General features: G+C 36.3%; 1 pseudogene; it reads left to right on the top strand.

The window, feature by feature from the left end:
- Positions 1-447: 447 nt before the first annotated feature.
- Positions 448-6257, top strand: LOC140502518 (cytoskeleton-associated protein 2-like; annotated as a pseudogene).
- The last annotated feature ends 1078 nt before the right edge of the window (positions 6258-7335 follow it).

Here is a 7335-nt window from a genome sequence, read left to right as displayed (position 1 = left end):
TTGCCATTCACACATTTTTATTAACCTCTAGTGCACTAATTTCATATTCTGCTCTCATTCATCTGTGAGTCTCAAACAGGTCTATTTTCATAGCATCATAAATAGCTTGAAAGACCATCTACCCCACTCAGATCCCCCTCATTTTGTTTTTATAATGATTTAATATTTTGTTTTCCCCCAATTATATGTAAGAACAATTTTTAACATTTATTTTAAAAATATGTCTCAAATTCTGTCCCTTCTCCTTCCTTTCTCCCTCTCATTAAGAATGTAAGTAATTTGAGATTAATTATACATGTACAATTATGCAAAGCATGTTTTCATGTTATCAGTGTTGTGGGGGGAAAACACAGTCACCCCCCCCCAAAAAAAAGCAAAAAAAAATAAAGAAAATAAAGAAAGGTATACTTAATATGAATTAAGATTCCATCAATTTTTTCTCTGGAGATGGACAGTGTCTTTCATTATAAGTCACTCTCCTCACTTCTGGGCCACAGGATTTTACCTGTATCTTTAGATGAGCAAGGAAGACAAAAACTTAACGAATGTCTTGCAGAAAGAAAAGTATTTCTGTCTTAAAATTATAGGAAAAGCAGATAACCAATAATATCGTCTTTTAATAGAAAAATTTCTAGAGAGCCAGTCAAGAAGGAACCAAACACCAACATGGATGATAAAGAAATTATTAATCAGCTTATATGGAGAAAACAACAGTATAAAGAAATGATTTTCCTTTAAAATGTACCAATATATTGACAAATTCAACTGAGAATTGTGATCAGATTATAAAAATGTCACCAAATGAAGATGACTCAAAAATTTGCTATTTCTCACATAGTCAAACATTGCACCTTAAGAAAAATAATAAGGAGAAGCAGCTCGTTGCAGAAAAGTGGAAGTAGGAAGTTACCTTGCTAAAGAAACCCTTCCTTGGTTCTTATCAAGGTCAAGTTGTCCAGTCTAAAATTAACATTTCAAAAGCCACCAGCAGTTAAAGATGAAAACTCCTGAACAAGTAAAAACACTTTGAGTACTGTTTTTAAAAGAAGGTCTCACCCTCATTTCTAAAATTTGTAGAAACTGAGTCAAATGTACAAGAATGCAAGTCATTCCCAGATTGATAAATGGTCAAAAGATATGAACAGGTAATTTTCAGAGGAAGAAATTAAAGCTATCTATGATCATATCAAAAAAAATGCTCTAAATCACTATTGATAAGAGAGATGAAAATCAAAACAACTCTGAGGTACCACATCACACCTATTAGATTGGCTAATATGACAAAACAGGAAGATGATAAATATTGGAGAAGATGTGGCAGAGTTGGAACACTAATATATTGTTGGTGGAGCTGTGAACTGATCCAACTATTCTGGAGAGCAATTTGGAACTATGACCAAAGGGTTACAAAAATGTGTATACCCTTTGACCCACCAATATCGCTTCTGGGATTCTATCCCAAAGAGATCACAGAAATTGGAAAGGGTCCCACATGTGCCCTTTATATATTTATAGCAGGTATATATTTATAGCAGCTCTCTTTGTGGTGGCCAAAAACTGGAAATCAAGGGGATGCCCAGCAATTGGGGAATGGCCAAACAAGTTGTGGTATAAGAATGTAATGGAATACTATGGTGCTATGAGAAATGATGAACAGCAAGACTTCAGAGAAGCCTGGAAAGACTTATATGAAATGACACTGAGTGAAAGGAGCAGAACCAGGAGAACTTTGTACAAAGCAACAACCACAGTGAGGGAGAAATTTTTTCTGTTAGACTTAGTACTTCATTGACATGCACTGACTAAAAAATTTTCAATGGACTCGAGGCAAAATGCCTTCCACATGCAGAGAAAGAACTATGGAACTGGATCTCAGACAGAAACAGACCATTTTCTTTTGTATTATGTTTTGTTTTGTGGTTTCTCCTATTTCTTTTAATTTTTCTATGCAACTTGCATTTAATAGAAATGCACATGTAGAATGTGTATAAGATTGTATGACATCTCAGGGAGAGAGTGAGAAGGGAGGGGGAAATAAGGAGGAGGGAGTGGAAAAAAATCTAAGATATATGGAAGCGATTGTCAAATCATGAAAACAAATAAAATAATTCAACTAAAAAAAATAAAATAAGGCCTCACTCTGTAAGGAGAACCAGCTCCTTACAACTTACCAACAGCTATGACAGGTGGTAGAACAATATCTGTTACTCTTTCCACTAAATTTAATGGTACTACTTCCCAGAACAGAATTACCTTTCAACCTTCAAGAAAAAGAAAAAAAAAAAACAAATTGATTCTATATAGAATGAGGAGAAAGAAGGCACTGGTAGAACCTCTGTCATCGCTACTATCAAAAAAGAGCTGCATAAAAAGAGATTACCACTATTAAAGCCAGTTCTATCAAATGTCAAAACAAACCTGATTTCTACAATAAAAGAAAATGGGAAGCAATTGAAGGACAGGAACAGCCAAGATGGTGGAGTAAAGGCAGGGACTTGCCTCAGCTCTCCCCTCAAACACCTCTAAATATCTTTAGATATAAATTCTAGAGAAGGATATGAGAAGAATGACATTACCCAAAGAATCATCAGAAGAGAGAAGAGCTCATCTGGTTGATAAAATGACAAGAGTAGAGTAATTTTGGACCACGTATGTCTGGTCAGTCTGCTACTTCTTAAAAGGAATTACCATAGGGGTAAAAAAACAAAAACAAAAACAAATTTACACTTTCTAGACCACCTTTGCAGAAGAAGATGAACAAAGATTATTCACTGGTAAAATTAACAAAATATTTTCTGAATGCTTGAGCTTAATTAATAAAGGATGTCAATGGAAGAAGTATTTTCAACACTAAGAGAGCTCACTGTAAAGCTTCCAGATGACAAGAACCTTGTTAAGTATTGGATATGCCTTGCATGCCTTGAGCTAATTACAGCCCTATTGAAAATATAGCAATATATGAAGGAGACATTTTTCACAGGTTCAAGCTATGGAAGCGATGAACACACACTTGGAGATATCCTAACAGTGAAGAGACGAGTGAAGGTTAATGCTGGGGAGAACATTGATAAGGTTTTGGGTTTGTTTTTTTTTTCAGCTAATGAAGAGGTCAACAAAGTACGTGATGAAGTTAAAATCAGGATAGGACTGATGCAGATGTGACATTAGAAGCAGAAAATTAGATTCAAAACATAAAGATCATAAAACAAAGAATACAAAGCTTCAAGTGTTTGAAAGAAAGCAAGAAGATAAAGCAAAAGACCCAGCCAGTAATTTAGACTCCTAATAAGGAAACTAGTGCCGTTCAATGCCAACCTTTTCATACTTGCAACATGTGAAAAAGAAGATGAATTTTGGTGAAAATCATTCTCTGTTTAAGGGATCTGAAGGTTCTGATATGAGTGAGGTGTTCTCAATATCTTCAAGAGAAGTTGTGTGAATTACCAGATATTTTATTTATTTATTTTTAGATTTTGACATCCATTTCCACAAAATTTTGAGTTCCAGTTTTTCTCCCCATCTCTTCCCTCCCCCATCCCATAATACCTTGCATTCTGATGACCCCTTCCCTCAATGTATCCTGCCTTCTATCACATCTGACCCTTCCTTTATCCCCATCTTCTCTCTTTTCTTGTAAGGCAAGGTTAATTTATATACCCTATTACCTGTATTTCTTATTTCCCAGTTACATGCAATAATAGTTCTCAACATTTCTTACTAATACTTTGAATTCCAGCTTCTCTCTCTCCTTCCTCCCTACCCATCCCTACTGAGAAGGCAAGCAATTCAATACAGGCTATATATGTGTCATTTTGCAAAAGACTTCCTTAATAGTCATGTTGTGTAAGACTAACTATATTGCCCTCCATCCTACCCTGCCCCCCCTTTTTTCTATTCTATCATTTGACCTTATCTCTTTCCAAAAGTGTTTCCTTCTAGTTACTTCCTTTATTCATTTGCCCTCCCTTCTATCATCCCCCTCACTCCACTTGTTCCTTTCTCCCCTACTTTTCTGTAGTGTAAGATAGATTTTCATACCAAATTTAGTGAGCATGCTATTCCCTTCTTAAGCCATATGTGAAGAGAGTAGCTTCACTTTTCCCCTCTCACCTCCTCCCTATTCTCTTCCATTGAACAAGATTTTTCTTATCTCTTTTATGAGTGATAGCCTGCCCCATTCCAGTTGTCCCTTTCTCCTCCCAATATTTTCCTCTCTCACCCCTTAATTTTATTTTTTTGATAGATATCATCTCTTCTGATTGAACTCAACCTATACTCTCTGTCTACGTGTGTGTGTGTGTGTGTGTGTGTGTGTGTGTGTGTATAAAATCCCTCCACCTACCCAAATATTGAGAAAAGTCTCAAGAGTTACAAATATTATCTTTCCATGTAGGAATGTAAACAGTTCAGCTTTAGAAAGTCCTATGTGATTTTTCTTTCCTGTCTACCTTTTAATGCTTCTCTTGATTCTTGTGTTTGAAAGCCAAGTTTTCTATTCACTTCTGGTCTTTTCATCAAGAATGCTTGAAAGTCCCCTATATCATTGAATGACCATTTCCCCCCCTGAAGTATTATACTCAGTTTTGCTGGGTAGATGATTCTTGGTTATAATCCCAGTTTCTTTGACTTCTTGAATATATTATTCCAAGCCCTTCTATCCTTTAATGTTGAAGCTGCCAGATCCTGTGTTATCCTGATTTTATTTCCACACTACTCAAATTGCTTCTTTCTAGATGCTTGCAATATTTTCTCCTTGACCTGGGAACTCTGAAATTTGGCCACAATATTCCTAGGAGGTTCTATTTTGGGGTCTCTTTCAGGAGGAAATCAACGGATTCTTTCAATGTCTATTTTACCCTCTGATTTTAGAATGTCAGGGCAGTTTTCCTTGATAATTTCAAGAAAGATAATGTCTAGGGTCTTTTTTTTTGATCATGGCTTTCAGGTAATGCCATAATTTTTAAATTGTCTCTTCGGTAAATATTTTCCAGGTCAGTTGTTTTTCCAATGAGATGTTTCACATTATCTTCTATTTTTTCAGTCTTATGGTTTTGTTTTTTAACATCTTGATTTATCTCATAGCCATTAGCTTCCTTGAACTCCAGTCTCTCTTTTAAAGAACTATTTTGTTCACTGAGCTTTTGAACCTTCTTTTTCATTTGACTAATTCCGCTTTTTAAAGGTTCTTTCTTCTCATTGACTTTTTGGACCTCTTTTTCCAATTGATTTAGCCTATTTTTAAAGGTGCTATTTTCCTCCACATTTTTTGGTTCTCCTTTAGCAAGCTGCTGACTTGCTTTTCTAGCTCTTCTATGACTTAAACCCATTTCATATTCATTTTAGAGGTGCTGAAGGCAGAAACTTTGACTTCCTTTGACAGTATGCCTTGTTCTTTCTAATCTGAAGGGATGGAAGGAGACAACTGCTCACTAAGAAAATAATCTTTTATGGTCTTATGCCTTTTCCCCCCCTTTTTGGGGGCATTTTCCCAGCCAGTTACTTGACTTCTGAATCCTTTGTCAAGAGGAGGGTCCTAGTGCTCCTCCTCCTCCCAGTACTGTGCTCAAGGCTGAGGTTGAGATCAGCTGCTCAATTCCCCCAGAGGCTTTCAGTTGAGCTGCCTGGACAATGGACCCAGGCTACTTCCAAGGCTACTGCAGCTGTCTGCTATGCACTGCTGCTGCCACCGTCACCTCTGCCACTGCCTGGGCTGGTGCTGGGGGGACCCTGCTACCCTCTTACCCAGCTGGGAAAGCCCTCCCACACTGACCTTTGAAGCTTTCTTTTTTGCTTGTGAGTTGAGGGATCTGAGACCCTCTCTGATGGGAATTCTGCCCCAAAGGTCTGTTCAGGTCTTGTTTCTCCCAGTGCTGCAAGGCCAGGGCTGGGCTCCACTCTGCTCAGCATCCTGTGAGATAGACCTTTCCTATTGGCCTTCCAGGTTACCTTTGGCTGGAAATCTCTTTCACTCTGTTGTTCTGTGGTTTCTGCTGCTCTGCAATTTGTTGAGAATCATTTTTTACAGGTATTTTGTGGGCTACAGGGGAAGTGCTAGAGTATATGTGTTTTTCCACTCTTCCATCTTTGCTCCGCCCCCCCAATTACCAGATATTTTAAAAGAGTACTTTCTCTGTGCTTCTTCATTTGAGCAGTTAGCAGAACTGGCGAGTGAAACAAGCTCTTATAGATGCTGTGCAAATACTCCACCTTGGGCCGCTTTCCTTGAAGAGGAGGCAAAAGAAATAGAAAAGAAATGAAACTTTAAAAAGGGTAGAAATATATTTAAAAATATTATTTAATTAAGTCTCTTGTGTTTCAGGTTTCATATTTCCCATAAAATGAAGATTATTACCTAAGTTTTCACTGCAATGAAAATATAATTGATAAGATATTTATATAGCAGGATTTTACTTTCATGGATTAGCGTACAGGTTTGGCTTTATTATCAAAAGGAAACATTTTTTGAGATTGGTAGAGATAGTCTTTGAAATAAGACTATTATACATCTTACATGTCTATACTATATTATTATGTGTAAGAGGAATCTCATAGCGTGATATAGTTGACTAATATTTACATTTTTGTGACTATTTAAATGGATATTTAAAAACCTAATCAAAACAACAATATTGAAAAAGGAAATATATTAACATGATATACTTCTTTCTCCATTAGAGGAAATGTGTTTTCTAACTCAGTAAGATTTAAATATTCATTTTGATTGGGATTTTTGCAGTAGAATCTATGTTCATTTTATATTGTCTTTCTTGCTTCCCAACATTTTCCAATACATAACAACCAAAACTATATAATTTCATTGGACTTTTCTAAGCTGCAAAGGTTGCATTAAAATTCTTTCATGAATAACTTTTTTTATAGCCATGACAGCCTGATAAAATTCATGGATGTATGCCTAGGGTGAGATTTTCAATTGTGTCCATAAACTTGAAACAAAATGTGCCCAAATTTTTCTTTCAGGTGACCATCTTTCTGCCATTCTACTAAAGAGATGCTACACATAGATACGTGTTACAGGGATATATGATTGCAATGAAGGAGGTCTACAATTCACAGGGGGAAAAAAAGTAAATCTCCAACTTTGATATAGTAGCCAAACTCTGTGGACCCATAACCACTGATTGATTCATCATAGTAGGATGTGGAATAATAGCTCTAGAGCAAGTCCTGAACATTTAAAAGTTTTGAGGTGCATCCTCATCCTGCAGCTCACAGAAATGCTTCCTTACTCCAAAGGGAATAGAGTTTCCACTTGAAATTTTTGCATGGAATTCACAAATCCAATTTGTTAGATAATTAGAAACTTTGTTAGTTAAT

The sequence above is a fragment of the Notamacropus eugenii genome, chromosome 4, assembly GCF_028372415.1.
Source record: "Notamacropus eugenii isolate mMacEug1 chromosome 4, mMacEug1.pri_v2, whole genome shotgun sequence".
Classification (NCBI taxonomy): domain Eukaryota; kingdom Metazoa; phylum Chordata; class Mammalia; order Diprotodontia; family Macropodidae; genus Notamacropus; species Notamacropus eugenii.
This window is presented reverse-complemented; position numbering and strand designations above follow the sequence as displayed.